We start from the raw sequence: 12,197 nt of genomic DNA on the forward strand, positions 1-12,197 counted from the left end.
GCGCGGGGCTCCCTCAGGGCGGGCACACAACGCTTGGGGGGGGGGGGGGAAGCCGCAGGGCTCCGGGCCGCCCCCACCTCCCCCCGGGGCCCGGCCTCGCCCGGCCGCCATCTCACGCCCCCCTCCGCCTCTGCCCCGGCCTCGCCTCAGCGCCCCCGCCGGGGGGAGGTGGCGCGGGGGAGGCGCTGCCGCCGCCGCCACCGGGCGCTCTCCGGCCGCCCCGCTCCGCTCCGCTCCGCCGCCGAGCCCCGGGGAAGGGGTGGGAGCGGTGCGAGGGGGTGTGGGCACGGCGCGGGCGAGAGGAGGCAGATGCTTGCCGAGGGACGGCCCCTCCGGAGGGGCTCGGCCCTGGGCAGCGCCTCCCGGGCGGCGGCTGGAGCGCTGCGGGGTGTCGGGGAGCCGGACGGCGCCATGCGCCCCTCCGAGGAGTGAGGGACCGAGGTGACCGGAGAAGGGACCGAGGTGACCGGAGGAGAAGGACCGAGGTGACGGGAGCGCTGCCACCGTAAGTCCCGGCAACTTCGCCGCGGGGAAGACCGGCAGCGGGGCGGGAGAGGGGATGGGGAGCCGAGCCCGGGCGGCGTGCGGCTGGGAGAAGGGAAAAATAAAAGGAAGAAAATAATAATTAAAAAAAAAAAAAAAAAGACGGGGTGTTGGAGGAGGTCGGAGCGGTGGTTGCCGGCAGGGAGCGGCGCTGCTGGGGCTGGGGGCAGCGGAGCGGCCCCGGGGGTCGGGGTCTGCCCCCGGTCTGCCGCCGGGGCTGCCGCTGTCACCGGGCGCTAGCGGTGTGCCAGCGGCGTTCGTCGGGCTGAGGGCTGCCGCTGGTGGCGGTAGATTGATGGATGAGGCTATTAGTTCGTGTCCAAGGACAATATAAACGCCTGCCAGGTTTGTCTGTAAATTGCTTGTATTGATTTCATTCTTGCGGGCTTTTTGACGAGGTGAAGGTGGTCGACGATTTGTAAAGGAAAGCGAAAAACTTCTGGTTTATTCTAGTTGCGGAATGTTATTTGTAGCTGAAATGATGAACGGAAGAAAAAATCATTCATAAAAAGAGCAAATAGATGTGTACCCTCAGATCTCTTAAAGGCAGCGTTGTCAGTATCTATCAGATGCCTTCCTGCCACGCTTCTGTGTACATTGGCTGCCACTGAACTTAGGGGTAATACAGTATTCCTCGCAGGACGGTGTGCCTCCCCGCTGGAACAGAGTTACGTAGTCTGACTAAAGGACTTTAGAATGAATTGAGGAAGTCATCACATTAATACCCGTGTTGTCATTCCGTAGGCACTGAATCAAGTAAAGCTCTTCCTCCTGCTTCTCTCCCCCTGGGTGCCGGTAGGATGGTGTTCGGGTGCAGAACCCTCCTGTCTGGCCGCCCCAGGGCTGCCCAGGGTGACATCCTTTGTTACCAGCAACCCAAACTGCAGGTGGTGTCAGGCCAAAGGGGGATTCAAAGTCGCTGCTCAGAATCCTAAGCATAACTGTGAACTAGGCAAATTAATGCTAGTATTTCCTTTGAAAAAAATCAGACATTTGACAGACTTTACAAGTCGGTAACCTTTGCTAAGTTACCTCTGTGGTGCTTACTGTAGTTGTCATACAGTGGCTGACACAAAATTATTCTGGAAGTGCTAAAACGTTGTGTTTCAGTACCTACCGAAAGTGTTAAAGTGTGCTAACTTTGTAAATCTTGAGTAAACTGTGGCCCTGTTAAGACCAATGGCAAAATCCCAGTTAAAAAGAGTGGGTTTCACCATAGGTCTTGATTTTCATTTATAGTGAGCACCAGCCAACTTTGGTTAGAAATTCAAGTGGCAGTGTTTAAATTTGGATAGTGATAGTACTTCTAGCTCTCTGTAGCAGTGCTTTAAAATCCTGAGTGATAGCCACACCAGGCCTTAATGATTTTAAAAATAATATATATATAATAAAATATATATAAAATATAATAAACTGTTTTGTGTTTTCAAGAGGAACAGTCAGTTCACACTTGTCTTATAGTCAGATTTTCATGAACAGTTTCATCAGAAAGGATCATAAGCAAGTTAGATTGCAGTTTGCATATATACCGCATTTCAGCAGAGGTATTCATGCAGTATATGTTGCTTATGGCAAAGACATTCACAAATAAACTGCTGAATAATTGACTTACTACAGAAACATCAAGCAATAAAGTTATATGTTAGGGTTTTGTTCTCTACAGCTCACAAGCTTGAAGGGGAGATGAAGAAACAGAAGCATCTTTTCTAAAAACCTTGTTGAAATATTACTGCATAATCCTGTAAGAAGCTAAACGGGCACTTGCGTATATGCAAGTCCTGTCATATAACACTGGCACGACCAAAATAACTGCCAATAATTTCCATTAATCTTGTATAAGCAAAAATGGAAGAAGAAAAAGCATACAATAGCTTAGAGTTCCTGAAAAGTCTGTACAGAAGAAGGGCTGTTCTGTAGTTATTTTAAAAATGATGCATACAGATACAGTTTTTGGAAAAAATGAGTAACTAATTGAGCTACGCTTGCCTGGAAGTTGTTATAGCAAGTACCATGAGTTTCAGTTCTGCAAATGCCCACCAGTTCTATATGTAAGTAAGCTGGTAAGCTCATTTTTGTCTTATTTCTGATAATTGGTGTTCAGGTCCTAGCTATTGCCACTGAAGTCAATGTTGAAGCTTGTGTTAATGCTAGCATAGGTCACACATGGGCCTTCTGGGGTGATCCTGTTATGTGCCGAGTACTTTCAATTCCCATTGCTTGTGTCAGAGTGGCATCTAGGCAGGTCGCTGCCCAGAACTACAAGCACAGAGTAAAATTCACTCCCTTGAAAAATTTGCACGGTAAACAGTAGAGACTGAGGCATCTTGCCGAAGGCCATGCAGTAGGCCAGCGGATGACCTATGTCTGAGCATGAGTGCTTGGTACTTAACAAGGGTACACTGAGCTCTTTTTAACAGGATTGAGCGTTAATTGATCCTTACATAAAGGTACCCAAAAGTGGATGACCAGTGCCTTAAGGTCCTATGTTATTTCCCTCTGATCTTGTTTACTTCAGTATTAACCTCAATGTTTACTAGCAATAGCCTGCCAAAGAACAGCACATAATTACATATTGTTTGTTCTGTGCTGTTTTTTGGTCATATACACCCACTTTCCATTTGACTTTACTTTTAGTCACTTCCCGACTTAGGAGGGAGTGGGTCTGGCTGCTGGTAGCCTCTGTATGCAAGCACCATCCCAGGCGTGACTCGTGCCCCAACAGCCCAGTCTCGAGAGGCAAAGCACTGGTGGCAAAGCACTGGGTGGCTGATGTGGCTGTGTCATTGCGCTGCTTCAGGTGGGATCTCGGCATGGTGCCATGCTGTAGATGTGGAGTTTTGTATGGGAAACGCTTGCTGCAATACAGGTGCTGTAAGGAGTAGTTCTGGTGCAGAGAAAGCCTCGATGTAAATTTCCATAAGGGGTAGTTCTCATTCTTCTGAAGTAGGTGAAGCAGCTGTGAAAGACCACATGGCTAAATAGCACTGTTAATTAAAAAAAAAAAAAATGCTTGAAGGTCAATAGCACGTGTTTTGTGCTGAAGCTTTTTGTTAATGTTTTTTAACAGTTATGGCTACAGGAATGCCTTTTGATGGTGGGATTTGGCAGGTGGAAAGAATGGAGAGCCTGTGTACAAGACAATGTTTGCAACTGTCCTTCGTGTTGGATAAAATTTGAGCTGGATTTACCTATGAGCTGGAAAGACACGCTGGATTGCTCACATGTAGCACTAGCTGATACAATATGCCGATAGCAGTGAGATTGGCCATATCTCAGTTCATCAGCAGCACTGGGCTTGGTGTTCATCCAGCAGTTACACCTAGGAAATCCATGCCTTATGCCAAAGGCTGTATTTATGGTCGTGTTTCAGCTGGACACCTTTCCAATTACAGCAATATCCATGGATGAGGGACAAGTCTTACTTCAGTTGATCTGCTGAGCAAACTGATGCCATGCTGCTGCCTCACCAGTGAGCCCATGAGCCATTCAGTTGGCTCCCTGCATTGGAGGTGATTCTTGGTCAAGGATATGGGTCCCCAGGGTGGGGAGGACTTGGGGTTACTGATTCCCCTCTGGTAGAGAGCTCCATTGGTCTGCCTGTGCTGACTTGTATGGGTATACACAGAGACTTACCATTAAATCAAGGAAGAACAAGAAGTTTTGGTATTCAGCCACAAGGCAAAAGTGGAGTGATTTGACATAGGTGATAGGAAATAGCGCTGTAGATATAAAACAGCTGAGAGCAATGCAGCCTTGGATTTTTTTTGTGGTTCACCAAATGTCTTCTGGCTTAGCATCATGTTCTAGAGAGGCAAACTAACAATGGCTTTTAGCAAATTGCAGACTGAAGTGATGTAGTCCTGAAAGGCAGTTTCCTGAGAGGTGGATCAGCTTAAGCTGTGCACCACAGACCTGAGGAATCTACAGGGAGGAGCTCTCTTGGGTCAAGGAAATGGAGTGATGGTGCAGTACTGGTGTTCTTACCTCTACGTGCAGTACAAAAACAAACAACAACAACAAAAAAAAACCCTGAAAAATAAAATTCATGCAAATGCATCTTATCCACTGTACCTTGAAATGATTGTAGTGCACCTGTTTTATCACAGTAGTCCTGTGTCATTCAGTAAAGGTAGTAGTGAATGGCATCTACTTTAGAATAAGCTTTTGGACCTTGGCTTTTCCATCATTTATTTCAGTTATGCTGGATAAAAGACTCGGCACAGATGTGGCAGAATTGACTGCTTATACTACGCTTCTGGTAGTCTTTTGAGAAATATACCTGTATTTCAGTTTCACGTGTCACAGTTTCGTGTAACACTGTTTAGCAAATAATTTTCTGCTTGGTCATATTCAACAACTTATAAAGGAACTGTGTCACTCTGTCCAAGGCTTTTGATGAATGTTACTTACTGTTACTAAAAGTTAGATGAATAATACATTTGATAAATTTTGCAGCATTTTTGAATCCATTGTTTAACTATATTTTATTTATAGTAGCTCTAGCAGCATGTACTTTAAAGGGGTATAAAGATACGACGTATGCTTGTTGGTGGCTTTGACACACTAACTTTAGTTTGTGATGTCTTTATTAGCTTGGACAAAAGCACAGGTTAGAAAATTGCTGATATTTAAAAATGTGTGTTTGAAATGCCTTTTTCTTCCTGGATTGCTACTAAGTGCTGAACTACCCCTCTGCAATTGGAAAAGCAGATTTTTATTCTGTTGTTTTGTCCTAGAAATTGGACACTTCTGTAGGCAATGCCAAGTGAGTTCACAGACATATTTGGAGGTTGCTCGAGACAAGATGAATTGTGTCTTGTCTTCAGAGGTGTCGTCTCACAACTAAGTTGACAATAAAAAAGCCTTCTCTTTTAAATAATCTGAAGTGCTTCTGAAAGTGCAGCGTTGCTATTAGAAAGGTGTCAGTGCTCCCCGGTTAAGATTGTGCTGAGATCTACTTGTAAAAGAAAAAGAAACTGAACTTCTATTCTACTTTTTTTATTAGTGACTGGATTGAGACTCCCCATTTGGCACAGTATTCTTCAAAGGTCAACTGAATTTTCAGTACGTGTGTTTTTATGGAGAAATATTTACTTAGTTTTCAGTGCTCACATAACAAAAATTGCTGTAATCCGTGGCGCTGCTTAAGGCTTGATGGAAGAATGAGAAAGGTAATCAAAGACTGAATAAATTCGTAGGGTGAATTAGCCACCTCTGTTTCTCCCAGGCATGCTCCAGAGTGAGACAGCTCCTGTGACTGTAGCATTTCAGCTCTGGTGTGTGCAGATGGGTGACTCCATTTCTGGTAGTTTTGATTTCTCTCCAGCCGGTATCGGTAACGGGTGTTAACTGCTTAGACAAATCGCCCATAACTCTGCAGTTGTATTCTGTTGCTATTGTTTGTATCAGGATCCTCCCTGCAGGATGTGTGTACCGCAGCAGTTTCACGTAGCAAAGTGAGCTGTCTTGATTTAAGTGATCTGTGAAGAAGAAATGTGACCCCCAAAAGTGATGTTTCCATTTAACTTTACCTCTCTTATGAAGCAGTAGTAAATAGGTGATGTTCTACATAAGCTATATGCTTTTGTGCAGAGCTATCACCGTGTGACTTGTACCAGCTTGCTTTCTTGATCTTTTTCTTCATTCATGTGTCTGTTGGCTTCCTTATGTGTGGCTGAGTAAGTGCTTCTTCCCTGGGCTCTTCTCATACATTGTTCTCCCTTTTCATCATTGAAACATGATGGGGTAATTTGCTGTATATCAGCTAGCAAGCAGATGGTAGGCATCTTTGGACGACTGAATGCAGTTCCTCACAGAGGAGGAACAAATGATGTCCCTAAAGTTACAGCTCTTTATGTGTTAAGGGCTGTCATCTCTCATCCATTGGAGCATGGTGAACAAAGGATGCTCGATGCTCTTCAGGTTGTCATGACAGTCCTTCTTCAAACTATATACAAGGCCCGAAACACCCTGCGAGCGTGCATATTTCTGACTCTTAAACAAGATGTATGCAATCTCGTCCAACCATAAATATTCAAGGGCAGGGGAGAGGATGCTTTGACCTTCACAGCTTTGCCCAATTGCTTAGAGAAACTTTTTCTTTACTTTGGTAGTGAGAAAGGTATCCATGACGGCTGACTTTCGTCATGCACCTAAAACCTGGATCTCTGCAGGTAATAACACCTGGTGACACTACCCAGTCCAGCTCCTAATGAAATCCTCATTTTCTTTTGTCTTCAAGTCTGGACTCTCCAAACAATATGAAGGTATGAGTGAACGAGAAAGTTCTCTGCTGTTATCCTCAGCTGTGCTGCAGGCGTTTAAACACTGATCACTGGATGGTATGGGATGCAGAAAGAAGCAAGTGAAGTAGATTAGACAGAAAAAAAAATAGAGAGGTGAAATAGTGAAAAATATAATTAGATAACAGAAAATGTAGAGCAGGAAGTGTTCTGCAGAAAAGGGAAAACATTCAAGAAAGTGATGCTTTGAATGGTATTTGCACCTGTGCATTTAGTGGTAGAGATGACTTTCTGGAAAGTTACATTACAAAGTATCTACTAAACTAATAGGAAGCATTGTCTTCTGTTTACTTACATAGTAGCAGGGGAAATTAAATTTGTTTTCCAGTGCTTAATTTTACGTATGCAATGTATTGATAATGACAGATCATTGATGCTGGTTTAGTTGCTTATACAAGCATCAGAGTAAATTATTGAATCTTAAGATTTTATATGGCAACTCTTCCAGGAATTGTATTTCTGGCAAAGGAAAATGGGAAACAGGATTAGTGTGAGGCTGACTCAAAGGGTAGTTTAGTCTCACCAGTTGAGAGTATCTCCAGTTAGTCCTGTGCTTTGCATCGGGCTGTTTAAGAACATTTGTTGAGAGTAACCCATAGACAACTGATCACGCGCTCCTGGCTGTGCTGAGTTGTGATGCTTGCAGTCTAGGAAATCCTTTAAGCCCTGGTCTTGAGAAAGGCTCAGTGATGGGGAACAAATGGGTGCAAGCAGATTTCCTTTGGTGTTCTGAGGGCCACTTCCTTTACTACAGGCTGCTCAATGGCTTGACTCATTTGAGCCCTTGAGTTGTTCGTGTTACAATACAATATTTTCCTCTGTTTGAATGATGCCAAGTACATTTTGGGTTGAAGCAGCATCAAGTAATAAATAATAATCATTGTTACCATATGTTCACACAGATAATGCAGCCCCCGTGTTTTCTACTCTGCAGTTTATTTGTTGTTTCTATCATCTGATGGTATTTGATGGTATGTGCTTCCTAAAGACTGGAGTAATCTCGGCACTGAAAAGAAAACATGTATATTTGGGTTTATAAGTATTTAAATTCTTGCTAACTTTTTTGGCAGTCAGATCTGCAGTGTTTTGTTTGCAATGTGTTCACCCAGTGAAATGCCTAATGTAATCAGAAGTCGTCACTGAAAAACCTGTAGGTTGTCACTGCATAACTGTCTTTCACCTTGCTGTGCCTCACATAACTGTATTCTCTTTCACCTAGCATCCGTGATAACTCACTATGAGATCTATATCCAAACTAAAAACCCAAGATGTGCCCGCTTGTCATTTCTGTAGCTGTTTGAGTTATCTGCACAGCGATAGAACTGACACAAATCTTTGCATTTTAGACCAGTGCTGTGGCCTATCCAAGCAGGCAGCTCAGCACCACACGGCCACTTGCTCGCTCTCCCCAGGTGTGATGGGGGTGGGAATCAGGAAGGTAAAAGTGTGAGAACTGATGGGTTGAGATACTGACAATTTTTACCAGGTAAAGCGGAAGTCGTGTGCCCAAGCAAAGCAAAGCAAGGAATCCGTTCACTCCTCCCCACCAGCAGACAGGTGTCAGCCACGCAAGGAAAGTCCTTGGCTCTGGTTGAGCACTGCCAGCAACAACTACACATCCGTGTGTTAGCAGCATCATTGTCATCCTACGTCCCAAACACAGCATCATACAAGCCTGTATGCAGAAAATTAACTCTGTTCCAGCCAAAACCATGACAACTTGTCCATGGTGAAATATAAAGCATTATTTCCCCTTTATGAAGAAAAGAAGTAGGGTGTAATGGCCTGCGCAGTGTGAGAAATTAGTATGATTAAGCCAGCAGGAGGTATGTATGTACTATGCACAGAAAGGATCCTGTAGAACCCCAGCTGTTAACTAAAGGTAACTTCATACTGTCGCAGAATATTGGGACTGTGTTTTATTAGTATGAACGCCTGTCATTTCTCTACTTAAATAACTGTCAACATGTGGTCATTATCTTATTTATTATAAGGCAGGTCATCAAATATGTTACAGCCATGCCACATGCTACATCAGAGAATACCATTGATAAGAGACTTCCTAAAGTGATGAATTGTGGTATCGCTCTCATATGTAATTCCACATTGAGAAATCAGATGGGTGTAATCATTAAAGGCAGTTAGTTATGCCAATTACTGTAGTGTGGCATTTTATGAAATATATTCAAAACTTTTTTTTTGTTAAAAATGATCTTTTCTTTTTCAATGAAAAAGGAAACTAATGAATTTTATGAAATGCAAATTTTTGCTTCTCACTGTAAAATATTTTTGTGGATGATGGGAATTTCAATGATCTCTCTATAGGTATTTATAGCAAAATACTTTTTTAAATCGAAGGAAACAAATGCACCACAATGTAATAAGCAACTTGCACTTTGGGATGGGCATAGTTTAGATGGACAAAGATGAAACAGCTTGAAAGAGATGCTGGGAGAGAAAACAGTCCTATTTGCAGGGTGTACTTACAAAAAAAGAAAAGTCAGCTGTCTTCGGAGATACCTCTGACCTAGTGTGCACTCCTTGCACTGTGTGACTATAGAAAGGCAGACTCTGGGCAGCACTGCATTTCCTATAGAAGCACAGTCCACCTGGGCAGTCCATATGCACGTGGTCATGCATATCTATGTATGTACATATACACATATGCATATATAATTATCCATATGCAGTGTATAAAATAATTTGTACAGATTCACACTTTTTGTCAGAAGCCTCTGGTTTCATCTACTTAGTGTTTTGTTGAGCTTTCATCTTTTGGGCTAAGAAATTTCACCAATCTGTTGGATTTATGTGGAGAATTTTAGCCAGATAATTATCATAATCTCTGAAAACCTCATCTAGCACAGGACTTGTTGTTTTGCTTTTGTCTACAACTTCTGGGTGCTCCATTTCTCTGAGAAGTTCTTGTGCTGCCATGTGGTGGGAAATGGACTTGCCAGTAGAAGGTTTCTGAGTCAGGATTGATCCTTGTGCCATTTGTCTAAGAACACCCACGCTTGTGCAGCCCAGATCTTCACAGAGCTTTGGTATGCAGTCAGATTTCTGAGGCAGTGTTAAGGCAGTCTACGCTGCCTAATTGAGGGCAGAAAGAACGAGATCAGCGCACAAAAGATGAGCAGAAAGTGGAATGTAGGGAAGTTTGAGGAGTGTGGGGAAAATGGGAATGATTTCAGAGGTGGTAGAAGGATGCTGAAATAGGGATTGGGTGTTAGTACCGAGAGCCAGAGTGGTTTGGGACAGGAAACATTTGAGAAGGACAAGCTTCTTTGACAAGAAGTTAGATGATGAGAGACAAACTGATACGTGAAAAACACTGACATTCCCAGGAGGTGGCATTTAGGGGCCAGTAAGGATAGGTTCTGGCAGAACACCAGGACAATAGGAAGAAGATGTATTGGAAGAGACAGAATTCCCTCTCCACCTCCCTTTCTTGCTTCTCTCTTCCCCTCCCCACTAAATATACTAGAGTCATGAAGCCAGGAAAGTGAAATAATTTAGAATGGGACAAACTGAAGGCCAGGGAAAGAAAGAGTCCCTCCATATAGTCTGCCACATGGAGTGGCAGAAACCTTGTAAGGAACAAGGTCTGCTTGGAAATGGTACTAAAAGAATGGAGAATGGAATTAATTGAGAGGAGCAGCTAATGTCTGGGAGAAGACAGGAGTAGAAGAAAAGAAAGTTCATAATGGAACAGATCAAGGTGAGGGAGGCAATACTTGTCACAACGCCCTGGTTGTGCACAACCTTACTGAGTCTTACCAGCCTTATGCTATCAGGAGATATCCGTGAAGATTTCTGGTTATGTTTTATTTTCCTTCTGGACTTCGACATGTACAGGATGTCAACCTGCCACTGCTGCAATTCAACCCTGCTGATATAGATGTTTGCGGTGGGCTTTAGAGTTTTTAGTGCCTTTCATGAAACATTTTCACCATGCATAATTAAAACACTGATGTACTGGTCTTAAGACGATTATATTTATTCCGTATATGTTTCTTATGCCCAGCTTTAGAGGGTTGGGTGCAGACATGGGAGCTATCTGAAAACCTAGCTAATTTGAGCAGTCCTAGTTTATCACATTGAGTGTGTGATCAAAACTCACTGGCTAAGTCCTGCTGTCTTTCTGGGAATAATTTAAACCAAATTCATGGACTGAATCTGGAGAAAAATTTATGTTCCTTTTACAAAGAAAGACAAGAAGTGTACATCTTCTGAATGTCCAGAATGCTTCTTTTAATGCATGGGCTTAGTTGGTGGAACTTTTTTTTTTTCTGAACTTCAGTCAAAGGAGGAGAAAAGTCCTTTGTTTCCCATATTCTTTTGTACAGACAGCTGAGAACATTTATAAATGTCTATAAGGGCAAACTTACTGAAGCAAATGGAAGAAGTGTGGATGGACAGTTGGAATAATTTGAAATATCCTGTTTCAGAGAGAGGAGATCTGCATTCAGAGAAGAAATTGTAGGAAAGTTGAGGATCTACTGAGTCCTTTGATGTAAGCGAATCAGCCAGCTGGAACAGATTGTTAAAAAGACTGTTTCTGCAGAGGAAAATGAGATGCTGGAAACTTCTAATAGGATGAGGCAAAAAAAGAAAATGTGTGTGTTAATGGAGGACACTCAAATGTCCTATAATATCACTAGAATGGCTAGAGCATAGGAGATCCAGAGCAGATGAGAGGGCACCTCAGTAATGGTGATTGTTGACCTCCCACATTTTATCATCTACATGCAATCACTCGTATGCAGTCTCAGAGAAACATCAAACACATTTGAAGAGAAACATACTATAGGGGCACAAACCGAGTAGATTGCCAGCAAACATGGGAGTGTTGTGCAAGGAAAAATGAAAAAAAGGGTTTTTGAGAAGATGTATGCAAAGAAAACTGAGGAGAGCAAAGCCTTCAATGCGTGCAGCTGAAAAATATCTTCGGGGAAAGCAGTCATCGGCAATGCTCCTGTTTTTCTTGTTTGTTTGTTTTTTGTTTTTGTTTTTAAAAAAAAAAAGGAGGAAAGGAGGCTAATAATGGTGAGACATGCAACCTTTTAAATAAAATCAAAAGAAATAGTCATACAAATTACCATCAATAGTGCGGTACAGTTTTGGGGACTGACAACAGAAAAAAGTTGAACCCATGATACAAAACAAAACTATCAGGATACAGAATATTCTATGTAGATAAAAGTATATGAATAAGGACCTAGGTATCTCCCAAGTAGATGCTCCTGCAGAATTAATTTTTTGATATGAAGCTTAGCTATTAGTTAAATCTGATTTAAAAACAAACAAACAAACAAAAACAAATAAACAAAAGCCCATCCAAAACATTAA

The 12,197-nt window shown here is 42.9% G+C and overlaps 1 protein-coding gene across 5 annotated transcripts in view; it reads left to right on the forward strand.

Annotated features, from left to right (window-relative positions):
• Window positions 1-12,197, forward strand: part of CALCR (calcitonin receptor) — a 185,754-nt gene that overhangs the window by 1,766 nt on the left and 171,791 nt on the right. For 2 of the 5 annotated variants that reach the window (XM_083825418.1, XM_083825419.1), the window contains exon 1: window positions 407-505. The exons of 1 other annotated variant lie outside the window; for it this stretch is intronic. The gene's annotated coding sequence lies outside the window, so the exon portion shown is untranslated. Of the gene's footprint in view, window positions 1-100; window positions 506-12,197 lie in introns of those variants that run through there. 2 more of the 5 variants (XM_083825421.1, XM_083825420.1) reach the window with 2 other exon arrangements.

Source organism: Anser anser (genome assembly GCF_964211835.1).
Source record: "Anser anser genome assembly, chromosome: 2".
In the NCBI taxonomy this organism is placed as follows: domain Eukaryota; kingdom Metazoa; phylum Chordata; class Aves; order Anseriformes; family Anatidae; genus Anser; species Anser anser.